We start from the raw sequence: 20,030 nt of genomic DNA, 5'->3' as shown, positions 1-20,030 counted from the left end.
TTTAGGAAAATCCACTAACCAAACCTATGGTGGTTTATCACCCAATTCCACCATCTTCTTCATCAATTCTCCAAGTAGGAGTTGTCCTCCATGCAACCTAGCTTTGCTGCATGATTTCAGAGTATAAATTGAACCTCCATGCAGAGAGTTTGGGTGGAATTCTGAGCTTTTGATATTGAATTGATGCAAGGTTGAAAACCCTTTCTAACCATAAAAAATCATCCAAAATTCAGCTTGATTTGAGTGTTTCTACCACACATTCCTTCTTGAGCTTTGTAGAGAAGATCTTAGTGGTGGTCTTATTGAAGTTTCAAGCTCAATCTTGAAGTGAATCTATGGAATTCGTGGATTAAGTAGGTAAGTTTTGCTTCAAACCCTCTTTGAACTTCTTTTGAATAACATGTTTAAAACTCAAATTAAGAGTAGTTAGAGTGCTTATTGATTTTGATTTATTTCACTGCATGTTAGATTAGTCCTTCACTTCAGTTATTAAAACTGAAACAAACTTCCCACTAATACGGTTAAAGGAGAAAATAAATAACCAACAACAATGATCATATAATTGTTTTATTATAAATAAATAAAATAACTAATTTATCATATTATATTTATAACCTATAGTTTTAGTAACACATCATATGTAATATTTAAACCATTTCTCTTTTCTCCTTTATTTAATATAAATTATATTTATATTAGTTCCTCCAATTAATGTATCTAATACATCAAATAAATTATATCACATATAATTGAATAAATTTAATTATATCATATATAACCAAATTCCCCCCTGTTAATTTGAACACTTCAAATTAACCTAAAAACTGATTCTCAACTTGAATCCATTGAGCTACCAAGGGGACTTTATAGACCTGTAGCTTGAAACTCCAATTGTATGTGAATAACTGATTAAACTATTTAATCACGATATCGACCATCCGTTAACTGTCGGGCACTCCATTAAAGACCGATAGTTGCACTCTTTGCACTACAGATATATTTGTGTCCATTGGATATAACCAATCAACAGTACAATGACCCTTCACAAATCGTTCGTAAGTACAGCTGGGCCAATTTACTGTTTTACCTCTGTAGTTACATCTAACTTCTTAAGTACCACTGAATCCTCTAATGAACAATACACCATAGTCCTATTATGAGTGAACACTTCTCAGGCCATGAGAAGATGTGGTGCTATAATGTTCAAGCCCCAGAATCAGCCCTTAAAGAAGCAATCTATCTACTTACCTCTGCTTCGGGGAAGGAGTAAATTTTACCTTGTGTAGTTGAGTTCCCAGCTCCCCAATCAGACGAATCCCCAAAGTAGTAGAGTCCGCAATCTGGCCACTCGTACCCATGCAAATTAAAGGATTTCTCTCATAGACAAGAGTTCCCAACTCATTCAGGATTAAGGTCATGTTACCTATGTCATCCTAGTAAAATAAAAGGCTCTGTCATGAACGACGTTATATAACGAGACTAAACATTTCGTGGTTTGATCTTATACAAAGTTCTTTGTGTAGGACACGTCACTCGCATGTCTCCATATGAATGATCAAGATCAAACCATCTGTAGCACTTTACAACACTTGTAACATCTACAAAGTGGGTCGTATCCGTACTATCACCAGGATAAGGTTTCCCTCATTTTTTCATATACTACAGACCATTTAGGTTACACTTAAGGCATGATCCACTTGTATATCTCCACATACATGCTTAAGTTACAACGATAACCAAAGATCTTAGTTTATTGGTTTGGTTAATGCAACTAAAATATCTTATATTTTATAGATAATAGGGAAGAAAAATATCTCATATTATTACATCACAAATGTTTGTTCATACACGTGTTTACAAGCTACAGGACCCTACGAGGTTTAGGGCATCAACCCCAATAGTTTACTGTTTAAGACTGACTATTTCGCTTAGATGACCTAGGTAACTCAATCTTAATCCTGAGTTTGACTATGAACTCCTGTTTATTCTAGATTATCCTTAGATTTGCATAGGTGAGGGTTGGCTCAACAGTGCCAACTCAATAAGCCTCCCATTTCAGGAGTAAGACCGGGTAGATAGCTGTGGACATAAGGTGCAAGAAGAAATTCATGCCTACCTGATTTAGGGATAGGAGAAAGGTTCTCTTAAGTAATAAATCCAGGTCTTGAACAAAGAGCCCCACCCTCTTATTGGCTCGAGGGGGATCTGGTTTAGTGATTGGATCACAAACCAATTGTTCATTAGAGAATCAGTAGGAACTTAAGGAACAAGACGTAATATCAGGGGTAAAACAACTTATTGACCCAACCGTTATTACGAACAGCCTGTGAAAGGTCGACTTACTGGTTATGGTTATATCATGTGGACACAAATACATCTACAGTGAGGAAAGTGTGACCATTGAGCTATAGTGGTATGACTTGATGGTTAACGAATACTGATTAATTTGGTCTAAAGAGTTTTAGCCAATTAATCTTATATCGTTAGAGCTCATGATCTATAGATCCATAAGGTCCCTCTACTAGCTCGTAAAACACAAGCACCTTGAATTATTAAATTGAGTGAATTTGGAATGATATCAATTTGAATTTCAATTTGAAAATGTTCAAGTTGAAATTAGGGTTTGAATTTGAATAAGTTCAAATTTGAATTAGGGTTTGTATATTTATAGATTTCATACAATTAACGTTTAATTTATTGAAATTAAACGAAATTGGAGAGTTTATAATATTTAAATATTGATTTAAATATCAATTACATGAATAGGATTCATGTTTAAAATTAGGTGTGTGATCAATTTAATATTTGATATTAAATTAATTAATTATGTTTAATTAATTAAAAATCAAATTAATTTTCAATTTTAATCCAATTTAAGAAATTGGATTTTGTTTTTTCAAAATTAATTAATAATGAATTAATCAAATAAGATTTTAGTTAATTAAAGAATTAATTGAAATTTGAATTTAAAATTTGAGAAATTGGAAAATTAAAGGCTAAGTGGGTTTTTTCCCACAAAACACCCAAGCATGAAGTGTTCTTCATGCAATCACATACAATTCCACTTCCATCTTCAAGCATCTACCAGCAATGTTGCTGCTAGTGAAGCCCTGCATGGTGAAGAGTGATAAAACACTCAAAACTGAAGAGGAAAATAGAGTTTTTTGAGCTGAGAAATGAGTTTCTGCACTCATCTTTTTCTCCCTCTCAAACCCAGAAAAATAACTTCATAAATTCAATCAATTCAAGTTCCACCACTCAAATTAAAGGCTGAGAATAGTAGAGAAGATCTCTTGGTAGTTCACTAACGATTTGGAGCTGAATTAACGTGAAGTGCAGCTTGGATTAGGGAGAATTCATCAAAGGTATATTGAACTTGAAACCTAATTGTAATTTTCTGTAAAAGCATCCTTTAGAACTCAAATTAAATGTAATAAGAATGGTTATTGATTAAGTTTGCTTCTATTGCATGTTAGCATATCCCATCATACCTGCGGCCACAAATGGTCCTTTCAAAATAAATTGAACCTCTGCGTCCTCTTCCATATCCAACACAACAAAGTTTGCTGAGAAAATGAACTTATCAACTTTAACTAACACATCCTCTACTATACCCCGAGGGTAAGTAAGAGAAGGATCTGCTTTTGAATTGATATAGTCGTCAACTGCACTTCCCCTATATCCAATTTCCTGTACACAGATAATGACATTAGATTTATTGATGCTCTTAAATCACAAAGAGCTTTACTTACCGTTATATTTCCTATAGTGCAAGGGATCATGAAACTCTCAAGATCCTTCAATTTCTAGGGTAACTTCTTTTACAGTATGACACTGCACTCTTCAATTAAACTCACAATCTCATATTTTTCAAATTTCTTCTTCTTTGACAACATTTCCTTCATGAACTTCACATAGTTCATCATCTGTTCCAAAGCATTAACAAACAAAATATTAATATGAAGTTTTTTTTGAAGATATCTAAGAATTTTTAGAATTGCAAATTCGATCTCTTTTTCTTAAAACTTTGGGGATAATGGATTTTATTAAGAATAGTAGGTAGAGGTTCATAACTACTCCCTGAATTGGGTGATACAGGAACATCACCCTCTTTTCCTTCATCAATGTCACTTGCTACAGCACCCAATACAACTTGTTCTTCTTCCTAATCCATCATAGGATTCACAACACTTCTCCCGCTTCTCCGAGTTATTGCTTTACATTTTTCCCTGGTGTTTTTCTCAATACAGCTAGAGAAAGTTCCCTTTTGCAAGGTATTTATTGCAGTAACCATCTAGCTAACCTGAACTTCAAGGTTCTTGATAGCTTTTCCATGGCTCGTTATAGTGCCCACCAAGAAGTTTGTTCTACTCCTTGATTCCTTGATGAAGTCCCCAAGTAAATCCCCCACCAACAATTTCTTCTTGAGAAGCAGAAAACCTGGTGGAGCCTACAAAACGTTTTTGTTATTAGCATAAGAGAAGTTTTCATGATTACACAAACCTGAATGGTAGTGGGTAGGTTGATGCATATGATATGAATTTTGAAGTGATCCTTGAAATTGATTGGTTGGACGTACATAATTGGCTTGCTCAGGATTAGGTACCTCCCATGATAAAGTTGTATGGCAAGCCGCTATCGATACAATTGATGGTTGGTTTCCTATAGGCAAATGATTAAGGGCATTAGTTAAAGATGCCATTTGTACCTTTAATGAACTTACCTCGTCATGCTCGTAGAGTCCTGCTACTCTAGATGTGGACCATTTTGATGACTAGTTATAATTCGTGGTAGCCATATCTTCAAACGATGATTGAGCAACATTAACAATCTTAGAAAAAATTGAACCACCTGCATCATCCAAGATGGATTTCATCGTATTGGTCAATCCATTGTAAAACAACTGGATTTGTAACCAGCCAGGATATTCATGCTGGGGGCACTTCCACGACAGCTCCTTATTTTGCTCCCATGCCTAAAACAACTGCTCATCTTCTCTCTGTCTAAACGTTCCAATTTTTTTCCCTCAATTTACTAGTTTTTGAAGGAGGAAAAAACTTGTTAAGGAAAGCCTGTGCCAACTCATCCCATGTAGTTATGTTTCCTATTGAAAGTGACTCCAGCCAATCCTTTGCCTTATCCGGCACAGGAAAAGGAAACAACCTTAAACGAATAGCATCAGTAGATACTTCATTTATTTTTACCGTTCCACATATTTCCAGAAAGGAACGGATATGCTTATGCAGATCTTAATTTGGAGTTCCTCTAAATGCACTGTCTCTCACCATTTGAATCAAACCAAGATTCAGCTAAAAATTATTAGCATTTTTTAGAGCCTCTACAATGCCAGACTGCGACGTAGGAATAGCTGGTTGAAAGTAATCTCAGATAGTTCTAACAGCTCCCACTTGGTCTCCATGGCATCAAATTCAATTCTCAGATTCCTTCTTACTCTTTTCAATGTTCATTCAATTTCTGGATCAAAAGGAATAAGGTCAGATTGTTGACTTCGTCACATAGATAGGATCCTCAACAACTCAATAGACATTAAAATAAAAAAACCAACAATAGAAAAAAAACCTAAATTGAGATCAATTCAGTTCTTAGCAATAATCTTAGAAAAATTATTCTTACTAGTCCCCGGGCAACGACGCCGAAACTTAATATCAGAAGCAAGTGTATATATCAAAGAAATAACATCCCAATTAAAATCGGGTATCGTCCTCAGAGAATTGCGTGAATAGTTTCTCCTAAACTAAGCTATTGTATTTCTTTATTGATTTTAGTTAGGCAATCAAAATATTAATTTGTGAGTGAAGTTAAAATACAATTAATAAAAAGAAAGAGACAATCAAGAGGAGCTCAATTCAAGGGTGTTGTTTCATTAAAGAGGTACAAAAGGAAATTGACATGAAAATGTTTAATAAAGATTGGTTGAGGCTAGAAGTTCTAAATTCGAGAAATTCTTTTTCAAGTTCAATCTTTTCTAACCCTAGTTTATGAAGTTTTAATTTCTTCCTATTGCTTAAATAAGTGTTTCATTAAAACCCTTCGATTACACCTCTTATTATTCTTGAATCATTCTCATGTAATCTTGAATAACAATCTAAATAACCATGTCTAGCAAATCAATCTCTTTCTCAAGTAGAAGAATTAGCCCTAGATCAATTGAATAATGACCAGTTAACCAAAAACATTAAGAATAGATAATTTAGAAACCTAATCAAGAATTAATCAACCATAACACCAAGAATCCATTCAAGAAATCCAAAAATCCAACAACACCCTAGAATTTAGAGTTTAGATACACATGATTCCACTAATAATAATCCCTAGACAAAGAGAATTCATCATGGAGAAAGAATGAATTAAAGAATTAAAGAAACGATCTCCCTTCTGAAGAAAATCTTATCAAAGAGTACCTATGAGTGGAAGCAAGATCGTTCCAAATTCATTGTGACAGAAATACCACATTCACAAACAAACATAGAAGTTATGAATTTACTAACAAATTACGGCATGCTTTTCGAACATAAATAACAAAGGATCGAGAGACATACCTCTTGAAGAACTTTTCTCTTTTGATTTCTCTCTCTCGTCAATCTCAATAACTCCCGTTGTCGTTGTGCACACCAAGGCTATCGTCCAACAAATATCGTTGTCGCTCACTACCACATGAACTTCTACACGAACAAGTAGCAAAGAGGACACCACCACTCAGTAACCTCGGTATTCTCGAAGTGAGAATCCAGGAGGTGGGGCTATGTTGGATTTGGTAGAGGGGAGGAGGAAACTACGATCGTTTACAACGACCAAGCAAGCGGGAAAGATTTTGTGTCTATTATATGGACAAGTGCTTGATCGTTTAGCAAAGGATGCACAATCGTTTAGTAAAATGGGGCTGATCATTTAGGTAGTATTGCTCTCACACGCGATCATTTAGAAAAGGCTATAAGATCGTTTAGGAAATTTGCGCGTGTACACGATCGTTTAGTAAAACTTAAGCTATCTTGTATGCTCTCGTTAGCTAGACGACGGGCGGTGTACTAATGTGAGGCAATTATCCGATCTTCTTGCAAAATAAAAACTATTTTCATTTTATCCTTTAGTTATGAAAATTGAATGTAACCTCCCACTATCATGTACGGTTATGGAGAAAAACCACCAACAATTATCTCATAATTGTTTAATTATAAATAAATATAATCATATTATATTTATAATCTATAGTTTAATATCACATCATATACAACACATAAACCATAGTCCTTTTCTCCTCCACTAGATATAAATCATATTTATATCATTTTCCTCCAATTATTGTATCTCACACATCATGTCAACTATATCATATATAATTGACCAATTTAATCATATCATATATAATCAAACTCCCTCTTGTCAATTTGAACACTTTAAACTGGCCCAAAAACTAATTCTCAACTTGAATTCATTGAGCGACTAAGGAGACTTTATGGACTTGTGGCTTGAAGCTCCAACGGTACGTGAATAGCTGACTAAACTCTTTAGTCATGAGATCCACCATTCGTTAACTATCAGACATTCCACTAAAGACCGACAACTACACTCTTTTCACCATAGATATATTTTTGTGTCCATCGGATATAACCAATCAACAGTATGATAACCCTTCATAAATGCTCGTAAGTACAATTAAGCCAATTTACCATTCTGCCCCTGCAATTACATCTAACTTCTTAAGTACCACTGATCCCTCTAATGAACAATATAACATAGTCCTACTATGTGTGGACACCTCTCGAGCCATGAGAAGGTCTGTGGCGCCACATTGTTCAAGCCCTGGAATCAGCCCTTAAGGAAGCAATCTATCTACTTACCCCTACTTCAGGGAAGGAGTGAATTCCATCTTGTGTAGCTAAGTTCCCAGCTCCCAAATCAGACGAATCCCCAAAGTGGTAGGTTGGAGTCGGCAATCTGGCCACTCGCACCCATGCAAATCAAAGGACCTCCCTCAAAGGCAGTAGTTGCCAACTCACTCGGGATTGAGGTTATGTTACCTATGGTCATCCTAGTGAAGTGAAGTCTCTATCATGAACGGCGTTATATAACGAGACTATAACACTTCGTGGTCTGGTCTTATACAAACTCCTTTGTATAGGATCCCTCGCTCACATGTTTCGACATGAATGATCAGGATCAGATCATCTGTAGCAAGTCACAACATTTATAACTGTTCTACAAAGCGAGTAGCATCCATAGCTTCACTAGGATAAGGTTTCCCTCCTATATCCATATACTACAGACCATTTTGGTTATCACTTAAGGCATGATCTACTTGTATGTCTCCACATACATGCTTAAGTTACAACGACAACCAGGGATCTTAGTTTACTGGTTTGTGGTAAAGCAAATAAAACATCCCATGTTTCATTGATAATAGTGAAGAAAAATATCATATATTATTACATCACAAGCGTTTGTTCAATACAGTGCTTACAAACTACAGGTCCCAATGAGAGTTTAGGGCATCAACCCCAACACCTTCACTGTAACTCGATCTCAATCACAATCTTCTTGACCTTCACTAACGAATTATGGGTTGATCTCCAGTTGGGTATAACTTTCCAGATGAATGCTCCCTGCCCTAGGTTGAACACTCTCCCAAAAACTCTTCTCCCTTTTTTCCTGACGATGCTGCTGTCTTTTTATAAAAAATTGTTGCATTGTCACGACACTACGAGTCAGCGTTGCAATGTTGCGACAAAGCGGACTTGATGCACGTCTATTTTCCAAAGCATCATGACACTCTTAGCAGCGTTGTGACACTACTTTGTTTTCTTGCTCTTAGGTCTTCAACATCGCAATGCAGCGTTGCAACGCAAGCTCAACGCTGGCCCCCAATTTTTCCTTCGAAATTCTTCATCTTTTCTTCAATTTTGGCCTATAACTTCCCTTCCAATTTCATAGATAACCCCTAGATACTTATATTTGGACTTTTTCCCTGGGTTTTGATCAATTTGCCTAATTTGCTTCTAATGTTTAGTTCCTTGAAATCAACTCAACAAACCACATTAAACCATACCAACTAGCAATAATAGCTCTAGATTGGAAGATAATTAAAGCACTTTTCAGGTGCTTTTAAAAATGTCAAAGTGCATCATCCTTATTGTGATAATAGTGGTGTTATGGCTAATTCTAGGGAGCCTAGGAGCCACAAGCACGACAAACACATAGAGCGCAAGTATCATCTCATACGAATGATTGTGCATCGAGGGGACGTGATCGTCATGAAGATCGATTTGGAGCATAATGTTTTTTATCCATTTACAAAGTCTCTCATTGTTAAAGTGTTTGAGGGTTACCTTGAGTGTTTGGGTCTACGAGACAAGCCTCATCTAGTCTAAGGGAAAGTGGAAGATTTTTACTGGGCGTATAATGTAAGCCCTAGTTTCTTGTTTTTTGTGTACTATACCTTGTAATTTTTACTTTGTATTTGTACACCCTAGGACAAATGGGAGATTGTTGGGGGATGATGGCCTAAATCTCGTGATCTTGTAGTTTGTAATTGTATTTGTACAAACTAATTATTTATCTAATAAAATAAGTTGTATTTTATTTGACATTTAGTTGCATTAACCCAAAAACTAATAAACTAAGATCCAAGGTTGTTAGATGTAACTTAAACATGTATTTGGAGAAATACAAATGGATCATGTTTAAGAGATACCTGAACTGTTAGGATTGGTGTCCTAATTCTTCTATTAGTCTCGTAGTTTGTAAACACTCTGTAAACATATTGTTATTAATAAAATAAGTGTTATTTTTATAAGCATTTACTCAATCCAATAAACTAAGATATGTGGTTATTTCATGTAACTTAAGCATGTGCGGAAACATACAAGTGGATCATGCCTTAAGTAATAACCTAAATGGTCTATAGTATAAGGATAAAGGAGGAATACCTTAACTTGGTGACACTACGGATATGGCCTGCTTTGTAGATGTTACAAGTGTTATAAAGTATTGCAAATGGTCTGATCCTGACCATTCATGTGGAGACATACGAACGGGGATATCCTATACAAAGAGTTTGTATAAAACTGGATCACAAAATGATTAGTCTCTTTATGTAACGTCATTGATAATTGAGACTTACATTTAACTAGGATAACCATAGATGACATGACCTTAATCCTGAGTGAGTTAGGAACTCCTGCTCATGAGGGCAGTCCTTTGATTTGTATGGTTGAGAGTGGCCAGATTGCAGACTCATCAAGCCTACCATTTTAGGGTTTCGTCTAATTAGGGAGCTGGGAACTCAGCTAAACAAGACGAAATTCACTCCTTCCTCGAAGCAGGAGAAAGTAGACAAATTACTCCCTTTAGGGCTGATTTCGGGTCTTGTATATAGTGGCCACACCCTCTCTTAGGAAGAAAGGACTCAGTCATAGTAGGACTATAACTTATTGTTCATTAGAATAATCAGTGGTACTTAAGGAGTTAGATGTAACTATAGAAGCAAAACGGTAAATTGGCCCAACTATACTTATGAGCGATTTGTGTACGGTCATCGTACTGTTGATTGGTTATATCCAATGGTCAAGCAAGTGGGAAAAGTGGTCGTCTATCACATAGACAAGATGCTTGATCGTTTAGGTGAAGATATGATCGTGTAGGAAAAGTAAGCGATCATCTAAATGATCGTATAGGAAAAGGTCAGCGATCGAAACGATCGTGTAGGAAAAGGGTGAGCGATCGTCCAAACAATCGCATAGGAAAAACTATGTGATTGTCTATACGATCGTTTAGTAAATACTGGGAGCAAAATGATCGATTAGGAAAAAGGTAAACGATCGTTTAGATAATAGCATGTGACGGTGTAATCAGTATGCGATCGCTTCGCAATATCGTATATGTAAACGATCGTGCAGTCACAATGTCCGCACACCGAGATCAACACACCGTCAGCTATTTATAATGCACTCATTCGTTATTTAGAACAAAAGAGGCGCCTTCCCATTTCCTTTATAACCATCCAATGAATGTGATCTATCATATTCATAACATATAAATTAATATTATATATTAATTATAATATTTTTCTCTACTAGATATAAATTATATTTATATCCAATTTCCTCCAAATTAATGTATCTCATATATAAAGTTTATTATATCATATTTAATTAACTTGTTCAATTATATCATATATAATCGAACTCCCTTTTGTCAATTTAAACATTTCAAATTGACCAAAAAACTAAATCTCAACTTGTATCCAAGCTACCAAGGGAACCTTATGGACCTATGGCTCGAAGCTCCAACGGTACTTGAATAGCTGACTAAACTTTTTAGTCACGATATTCACCATCCATTAACTACCAGGCACTCCACTAAAGACCGACAGTTGAACTCTTCTTGCCATAGATATATTTCTATGTCTATTGGATATAACCAATCATCAGTACGATGACCCTTCACAGATGCTCGTAATTACAACAGGCCAATTTACTGTTTTTTCCCTGTAATTACATCTTCCTCCTTAAATACCACTGATCTCTCTAATTAACAATAAAACATAGTCCTACTATGTGTGAACACCTCTCGGGACATGAGAAGGTGCGTGGCGCCACATCGTTCAAGTCCCGGGATCAGCCCTTAATAGAGCAATCTATCTACTTACCCCTATTTTAGGGAAGGAGTGAACTGCATCTTGTGAAGCTGAGTTCCCATCTCCCAAATCAGACGAATCCCTAAAATGGTAGGTTTGAGTCGGCATTCTGGCCACTCACACCCATGCAAATCAAAGGATCGCCCTCAATGGCAGAAGTTCCTAACTCACTCAGGATTGGGGTCATGTTACCTATGGTCATCCTAGTGAAGTGAAGTCTTAGTCATGAACTGTGTTATATGACAAGACAATAACACTTCGAGGTCAAGTCTTATACAAACTCTTTGTATAGGATCCCTCACTCGTATGTCCACTAAACGAATGATCAGGATCAGACAATCTGTGACAAGTCACAGCACATGTGACCATTCCACAAAGCGGGTGGCATCTGTACCGTTACCAGGATAAGGTTTCCCTTCTATATCCATATACTACAGACTATTTTGGTTATCACTCAAAACGTGATCCACTTGTATGTCATCACATACATGCATAAGTTACATACAGATAACTAGGGATATTAAGTTTATTGGTTTGTGGTAAAATAAACAAATCTAAATGTGCAAAGTCAAGTAGTGAAGTAAATATCATTTATATTATACATCATAAATGTTCGTACAAAGTTCTTTATAAACTACTGGACACGAGACTTTAGGGCAAAAACCCCAACAATCTCTCATTTGTCCTAAAGTGAAGTGGGGAGTACAAGTAAAAAGGCACAAAACAATAAACTAGGGCATAAAAACCCGCAACAAAATCTCCAAGTTGCCCTAGTTCAGCTGCGGGCGGTCCTGTAGACCCATGCTCTGAAGGTGACCCTCAAACACTGTAGCCGTGAGAGCTTTCGTAAACGAATCAGCAACGTTTTTCTCGAGGCGGTCTTCGTGACGATCATGTCACATCGATGCACTATCATGTGGATCAACTTTAACATGGCAACAGGTGAGAAAGTCTCTACATAGTTGACTCCCTCCACCTGGGTATAACCCTTTGCTACAAGTCGAGCCTTGAAGGTTTGCACTGCCCATCAGCACCCCGTTTGCGCTTGTAGATCCATTTACAACCTATAGGTATTACCCCATCAGGCTGATCTACAAGATCCCATACTGAGTTGAAGTACATCGACTCCATCTCGAGATTCATGGCTTCGACCCATTCATCCCGGTCAACATCCGCCATGGCCTTTTTATAGGATAACGGATCCTCAACGTCACCATCTGTCACCATAGCTAGGACTTCTATGAAACTCAGATAGCGATTAGGCGGGTTCGCAACCCTCCTATTGCGTCGAGGTTCCCTCAACTCTTGAGGTGGAACCGACCTACCAGATGAACTATCATCAACAATTCTGGTTAATGAATCAGGTTCTTCAACAACTCTTGTTGAAGTTTCAGTAGTTTCCTTGGAAAGCTCACTTAACATGACTTTACTACGTGGACTGTACTCCCTAATGTGATCCTCTTCCAAGAAAGTAGCGTTCGTGGAAAAAAAAAACACCTTGTTTTCGGACAGATCATAAAAGTAGCCTCCTCATGTACCTTTAGGGTAGCCTCCAAAGAGGCACAACCTCGATCGTGATTCTAACTTCTTGTACATGTGCTGGGCAACCTTATATGCAGAAGTGACATAAACTAGCTATACGCCCATTCCACAACTCCATAGGTGTTCTTGCAACACTCTGAGAAGGAACACAATTGAGAATGTATACCGTAGTCTCCACTGCAAAACCCCAAAGCGAGTCCGGTAAAGAAGCGTTCCCGGTTTATCAGAACCTTTTTTTCTGATTCGAGGGGGATCCTGTTGAGTTCTTACGCTTTCATGTCTACAACTCAGTTCATCCAATTATTACAGAGATGAACCTAAGCCTTTCATCGAACGAACCATGTCCAACAAAGTTTTATTTCTCCTCTCTACTACACCATTTCGCTGAAGTGTACCCGATGCCGAGAGTTGGGAAACGATTCCATATTCTAATAAATAATCCTGAAACTCAGAATCCAAAAACTCTCCACCTCGATCTGATTGAAGTGTTTTTATTCGTTTATCCAAAGCATTCTCAATTTTGGCCTTAAATAATTTGAACATATCAAAAGATTCAGACTTTTGTTGCATCAGATAGACATACCCATATCTCGAGTAATCATCAGTAAAACAGATAAACTAGTCATAGCCTCCTCGAGCTCGCAAATTTATAGGACCACAAAGGTTAGAATGTACTAATTCAAGAGGCTATTTGGCTCGATAACCTTTTCCAGTAAAAGGTCGTTTAGTCATCTTACCTTCAAGGCAAGATTTGCACACTGGTAAAGAATTTTCCTCTAACTCTCTTAGAAGGCCATTCTTCACTAATCTCTCAATCCTACTGAAATTGATGTGCCTTAATCGAAGGTGCCAAAGTCGGGCATTTTATTTTGGAGAAACTCGTTGGCGTTTAGATTGAGTTACGACAGATTTAAACATCTCTATGTTATGGAGGGAACTTAAGGCTAAAGGTCTTAGCACATACAAGTTATTTTCCAGTTTAGCTATACAAATTTCAACACCATCCTTATGAATAAATGCTTCATTAAATTTAAAAGAAATAGTGTAATTGTATTGTAACAGACACTTTACAGAAATAAGGTTCCTTTTTAGTTCAGGAACTACAAAGACATCTTTTAATATAAGAAACTTATTCTGTAAAGTAAACTGGATGTCTCCCACTACCACAGCTGAGATGACGTGCCCAGTGCCTACTCGCAACGTCATCTCACTAGCCTCCAACTGTCGCAAGGATCTAATCCGCTTTGTCTGCCTTGGCCTTAGCCTTGGCAGCCTTCTTTTCCTTCAGATAACGAGGACAATTCCTCTTTCGGTGTCCATCCTGGTTACAATGGAAACATTTTCCTTTTTCAATTGGCAGTGGACACTTCTTCTGGGCGACAAGTGGCGGGTTAGCAGGCGCATTCTCTTTCCCTTTACCACCCTTCTTCTTCTTCCCCTTTCCAGAATTAGAAGTTGAAGGTGCAGACTTTGTTCCTGAGGTCGAACCTCGATAGAACTTTTTAGAGGACGAGACAACATTTGCCTCACCTCCCTTTTTCTCCTTACATTTCAGCAAAGATTGGTAAGTTTGCAACTCGTTGAGGTGAGTGGTAAGGGAGTATTCCACTTTGTTAAGAATCGTATTGCTAACAAAGTGGAGGAAGCTCTCTAGCAATGAATGTAGGATAATGCTAACCTGACTACCCTCATCAATTTTAGACCCATTCATCTCTGCCACATTAAAGTGGACCATCATATTCAGCACGTGTTCATGAACAGAGGTGCCTTCCTACATTTTGGAGCTGAAGATGTATTTCAGAGTCTCATGTTTGAGCTGTCCAGATGGCTGTCAGAACATTCCTTGTAGGGACTCCATGATCTCACGAGCTGAGACCATGGACTCATGTTTCTTGGCCAAGACATCATTAAGACTGGCCAGTATATAGGCTCGAGCTTTCTCATTTACCCGTGTCCAACGCTCGTACGCTGCCCGAGCATTTCAAGTAGCGTCCTGAAGTGGAATAGGAGGATATTCCTCCATAAGGATAAACTTCAGATCCTCGATGATGAGTATCATCGTGACAATATGTTTTCAACTTGAATAGTTTTAGCCATTCAGTTTTTCGACGCTAAGCAAATTGATAGTGGTTGATGCCATTAAAAACCATTGCTGAAAAAAAAACGAATAACCTTTTATAAGACTTTGCAAAAACCACATTTTTTAAATAACCAATTAATTTTTTAGTAAAATAGATTCCAAGTACCCTAAGTGAAAAGACTTCTATTTTGCAATGATGCCCCAGCGAGACAGGACAAACATCACCGGTGGGGTGAATGGATGTCACTTCACTAGGATGAGACGTTCTCAACCATTAGGCAGAACCAACTCTGAGAACTAAAACTAATAGTCACCATTTGTTCGGTCCAGAATAGTTAACCCTTAACAATCCTGCGTAAGTGTAACCCCTTGTTTTCAGTCCCAAAGTCCCTCTCTAATGTGCTCACCATAGGGAAAAGACAGATTAGGACAAGAGACTAAGTAATCTTCTCCTGTTACAGGAGATCAAATGAAGAAACACGCAAAACAAGCATGCTATAGGGAGATACACCCAGGGTGCCACGAGGTGATGCGCAGAAACTTTATTCAATCCAACGAGGGAGACCAAGGGATATGCTGTTGCACTTCCCGCTCCCACTTACTATGAACACTCTCTCCATCCACCTTTATATTGACCTACCCAAACACCATCCGTTTGGGGGATACGCCAAAGGTGCCTCGAGGCCTAGGGTAGATCTCATAGTGTGGACTATGAAGGAGAAACGCGAGAGGTGAAAATGAAGCATCAAATGCCCTTAAGAACCTCCCACTGAATGTTTTACCTAGGGGTTTATTAACCTAGACAATCCGGCTACTGATTATGATCTAAGTCATTTATAAAGTTTGCTAAAAAAAACTTTTGTCATTGAAATTAAAAAAAAAAAAAACAAATCCAAGTAGTCACATTCAACTCTTTAATGGATTGGCTTTAGTTTGCATGCATGCATTAAATCTATCTAAATTACCTTTTCAGGTAGGTTCCCAGGTAGGGGTGTTTCGTTGTCGTCATCTTAAATACCCCAGCATAAATAGAACCCGCCTTCGACAAAAGGTCTATTATAGATAGACTTGCTACATATTAATCTTTTACTAATTATTTTATTTCCAATTTCATTTTATAACCATTTATAAAATAAACAACTAAAACACCCATCCCACATAACGAAGTATTTATAATGCTTATAAATACAATGTTAAAAAAATAAAACATAAATATAACCCTTATATTATATGATGCATGAGCATGCATTTATGTAAATTAAAACATGCTTCTCTAAATTATAACAATTACAATAAAGAGATGATGCATGACCAATGCATAACCTAAGGTGGGATTTACTATATGTGCAAACCATATGACATATTAAAAACATACATCGCATGTAATAAATAAAGGATTAATGGACCGGGATGAGCCTTTACAAAAATCGAAATGAAATAACCCTATCTATTACATTTTTCATCGAGCAAACCAATTCACAGGCGAACCGGGTCTTTAGCTGCCAGGAAGACTCCATCGTGTAGTAAACGTCGTAGGTAGACGATTGTCCAATGCGCACTAGACGATAGAAGAAAAATTAAACGATTGCGTAGACGACAACGAGACTATGAAGCCTGATCATCTATGTGATCGCTTAACGCGACGACTGGTAACTGATTTACCTTGCGTTACTAAGCGATCGTTTAGTCAGTTACTAAGCGATCATTTAGTCAGTTACTAAGCGATAAAGCTTGCTCATCAAAACCATCGTCTAATGCATGCGCGCATTAAGCGATATGCGAGTATCCCATCATCTACACGACAAGATACTCAGCAGTCGTGTAACCGATCGTCGACACGATGCGATCAACCCTTGATCGCTTACCCGATCGTCTACACAATGCGATCATCAGTGATCATGTACCCCATCGACTACATGATGTGATCAACACTTGATCGCATACTCTTTCGTCTAACTGATGCGATCAACAATTGATCGTCTCCTTCCTTGAAGAATCGCAATGCTTGCTCCGATCTTCTTCACGAACGATTCAAAACTCAAACAGACTTTGAATACAGACTTGATAATGATTATTAATGCCAAAAAATGCAAGGGCCTTTACAAACAACCGCAAATGTAAAAGAATTAAAACAAACCGAGGCTAACATCCACGAAAACATCCATAAATCCGTGTAGGATTGTATCAACAACAACGGAAGCACAAGGATCATCTAAGCACTCAAATTCACTAATTTTGGCATAATATAAAGTATGCTTCTGTAGAAAAATGGGTTTCAAGACATACCTCTTGTACAACTTCTTCAAAGCTCCTTATCCAGTTGCAATCTTCTCCATATCTTGTTGTAGACCACCTCAAGATCTTTTCCACTATTCTCTTGGTGCTCTAGATTGAGTTGTGGGACTTAAAACAAGCTTGAATCAAGGGATGAAGGAGAAAAGCTCACTGCTGCAAGCTTGTTGAAGAACCATTCTTCAAACCGAATTTTCTCTCAAAACTCTATAGATTGCATGCCCGATTTTCACTCCAATTTCTTCATTATATTGCAGATCAACATGCAAAGAGAAGAGCTGCATGAGTTTCAGCTCATGCTTGGAGAAGACAAAGGCAGGATTAATGCTTCATGTGTGAGCTATTTACGTGATGGATAATGGAAAAATCCATTTTTCTATTTTGTGTTTTTGTTTTCCAATTTTCCAATTTATCTAAAAATCAAATTTTGATTTAAAAAATTTATTTGATTTCAAAAATTAATTATTAAATAAAAATTAATTAATTTAATATCAAATATTAAATTAATTTTAACACATATTCATCTTTATATATTTAAATCATATTTAAATATATAAATTCTCCTACTTCATTTAATTCTAAAATTAAACATAATTATATCTCATATAATTACTAATTTCCTTAATTCTAATTTGAACATTTCAAATAACTTATCATGTTATTCTAGAACTAGTCCGTTACGAGCTAGTAGGGGGACCTCGCGGACCTACAGATCATGGGCTCCAACGATCCGAGATTAATTGGTTAAACTCATTAGACCAAATTAATCTCCATCCGTTAACTAATAGGTCATTCCACTAAAGCCCATAGTTGCATCCCTCACTATAGATATATTATGTCCACATGTTTTAACCATAATCAGCAAGTCGACCCTTCACAGGTTGTTCGTAATAATGGCTATGTCAAATATCTGTTTTACCCCTGAGATTACGTCTTATTCCTCAAGTCCCTACTGATTCTCTAATGAACAACTGGTTTGTGATCCAATCACTAAACTAAAATCTCTCAGCCCAGTGAAAGGGTGGGGCCCCTTGTTCAATACCTGAATTCAGTACTTGAGAGAACAACCTTTCTCCTATCAATAAATCAGATAAGCGTGAACTCCGTCTTGCACCCTATGTCCCCAGCTATCTATCCGGTCTTACCCTATGTCCTCAGCTATCTATCCGGTCTTATCCTATGTCCCCAGCTATCTATCCGATCTTACCCCTGAAATGGGAGTCTTATTGAGCCGGCGCTGTTGAGCCAACCCTCAACTATGCAAATCTAAGGGCAATCCCGAATAAACAAGAGTTCATAGTTAGCTCAGGATTAAGATCGAGTTACCTAGGTCATCTAGGTGAAATAGTCAGTATTAAATAGTAAACAACGTTATAAAGTAAGAGTGACTTATTTCTTGGTCCTAATCTTATGCAAACTCATTGCATAGGATGCCTCCACTCCTCATGTCATAACATGGACGAATTAGGATCACATCGTATGTAGCACTTTACAACTTAAACAACTATAGAGTAGGTCGCATCCAATGGAGTTACCAAAATAAAGTACCCAACCTCATTCATGTACCATAGATCATTTTGACTATTTACTCGAACCCGATCCACTCTTATGTCTCCACATAAAGTTGAAGTACTCATACAATAGTCATGGGTCTTAGTTTATTGGATTTAGACTTTCATACAATTTATGAGATCAATAACAAGTATATTGATAATAGAAAATGTTTATCATTTTACAAACTACGAGTTTTTAGGACATCAAAACCCAACAATCCGCACATCCACAGCAATTTAACGATTAAATAGTGTAGAAATGCACCCACCAAGAACGCATTTGAAATTCTTATGCAGCAATGAATTAGAATATCAGAAAACTGAGTGCGTTGATACCAATTGAAGGAACTCTTATTCAAGAGTACCTACGAGCGGAAGCGGATCTTTCTAATTCATTAATAGAATTACCGCATATACATTCAAAACATACTAATATGCATTCATAATGCTTAAAGAGATCAAGAGATCATACCAGATGAAGATTTCTTCTTCACAGCGAGTCTGAAACCGAACTGTCTACCTTGAACAATCACCACTCGAACAGGAGGAAACGGAGAAGACACTACCACTCAGAACCCTTAGTATCCTTGGAATGAGAATCCAAAGTGTGGGCTTTGTTCGGATTTGATAAAGGGAAAGAGGAAGAAAGACAAGTGGAAGAAGAGGTCGTCTATCACATAGACAAGATGCTTGATCATTTAGGTGAAGTATACGATCGTGTAGGAAAAGTAAGCGATCATCTGAACAATCGTGTAGAAAAAGGTCAACGATTGTATAAATAATCATGCATGAAAAGGGTGAGCGATCGTCCGAACGATCGCGTAGGAAAAGATAAGCAATTATCTATACGATCGTTTAGTAAATACCAGGAGCTAAACAATCGCTTAGGAAAAAGGTAAATGATCGTTTA

Source organism: Benincasa hispida, chromosome 10 (assembly GCF_027475165.1).
Source record: "Benincasa hispida cultivar pf3 chromosome 10, pf3_genome.v1.1, whole genome shotgun sequence".
NCBI lineage: Eukaryota > Viridiplantae > Streptophyta > Magnoliopsida > Cucurbitales > Cucurbitaceae > Benincasa > Benincasa hispida.
The sequence above is the reverse complement of the archived record's forward strand: the minus strand, read 5'-3'. Positions refer to the sequence as shown.